The following is a 1,962-nucleotide window of genomic DNA, read 5'->3' as shown; positions in this document are numbered from 1 at the left end:
ATATATATATATGTATATATATATATATATAAATACGTACGCTTGCGAATTTGTGTGTGTGCGTGTGTGTGCGTCTTTGTGTGTGTGTGCGCGTGTCTGCTTTGCGGGGCAGGGGATATTGCTAGAATCTGCTCGATGTCACATCGGACAAACTGAGTCGCGCTATATATTTACGCCTCCATACATCCAACTACGGTATCCCACCAACAATGTCTACCTTTTTCCCTTTCTTCTGAGAAACAGCAATAAAATAAAGTACTAGTGAGGAACATAATCGCCATGTTTGTTCTCCACCCAGCGAATACGAGGCTTTCTGTAGATGTTACAAATCGATATTAGCTTTTGGTGAAGCACTCCGTGGTGGCCATTAGCCGAATGGATGTCTTCCTAATTTAGTGCAGTTATTATGACCTCTGGCCTTTCTCATCATAGAAACATTTAAACAGGGAAAACAAACAAATATATAAATAATAGAATACAAACAACACAAACGCTACAATCGACGCAAACATTGTCATAAAACAATATGGCCGCTGTTATTACATTAGCCATTAATAGCAATGTGTATGCATATGTGTATATCTGTATCTATCTATCTATATATCGACCTATATACATATATATATATATATAATATATACATATATGAATGTATATATATATATATATATATATGTATATATATATATGTATATATGGATATATATATATATATATATATGGATATATATATATACATATATATATATGTATATATATGTATATATATATATGTGTGTGTGTGTGTGTGTGTGTGTGTGTGTGTGTGTGTGTGTGTATATGCACATACATATACGTACTTTCAATATCAAACTCTGCACCAGGACTAACTCTAAACAAGCAAAGTTCACCATCTATAACAGCAACTACGTCATAATCATCGTCATTGCGATCATCAGCATCGCATTATTATTAATTTTATTATTATTATTATTATTATGAGTAGTAGTAGTAGTAGTAGTAGTAGTAGTAGTAGTAGTAGTAGTAGTAGTAGTAGTAGTAGTATGTTGGCGGAATCCCTAGCACGTCGGGCAAAATGCTTAGCAGCGTTTCGTCTGAGTTCTGAGTTCTACACGTTCTGAGTTCAAATTCTGCCGAGGTTGATTTTGCCTTTCATCCTTTCGGGGTCGATAACGTAAGAACCAGTGAAACACAGGGGTTGATATTATCGATTATTTCCCTCCCGCAAAATTTCAGACCTTCTACTTTTAGTAGAAAGGATTATTATTATTATTATTATTATTATTATTATTATTATTATTATTATTATTATTATTATTGTTGTTGTTGTTGTTGTTGTTGTTGTTGTTGTTGTTGTCGTTGTTGTTGTTATTATTATTATTATTATTATTATTATTATTATTGTTGTTGTTGTTGTTGTTGTTGTTGTTGTCGTTGTTGTTGTTATTATTATTATTATTATTATCATTATCTATTGTCTTTGCACAGCCTCTAACGCTGGAGATGTAATACAGTGTCAGCTGCTCACTACCAGTGAACTAAAGTAACATCCCTTATTTCTTAAGCACCATCCGGAGTATTCTAGCGGTTCCAAGCAGTGCTGTTTTATGTGAGTGCTCCACCCTTATTGCATCCCCTGTTTGTTCCATGTACTTCTCAAGATGTTTACTCACTATTCCCATGGCTCCGACAATTATTGGTACTACTACCACCTTTTTCGGCGAACACAACTGCTTTACCTCCTAAGAGAACCTCTCATAATTATCGACTTTTCTTTCTTCACTTGAGACAATTTAGCATCTAACTGTTGAATAGTCTCGCCTGAGACGATTTAGTAACGAACCTCTATTAACAAAAAATAGTCAGAAAAAAAAATTTCTTAGCTAAGCAACGTGCCTGTAGCATATTCTCACCTGAGTCAGTTTAACAAATGATATTTTCTTTCCTGAGACAGTTTAACAA

This window comes from Octopus bimaculoides, chromosome 22 (assembly GCF_001194135.2).
Source record: "Octopus bimaculoides isolate UCB-OBI-ISO-001 chromosome 22, ASM119413v2, whole genome shotgun sequence".
Lineage (NCBI taxonomy): Eukaryota > Metazoa > Mollusca > Cephalopoda > Octopoda > Octopodidae > Octopus > Octopus bimaculoides.
Note: the sequence above shows the minus strand (reverse complement) of the source record.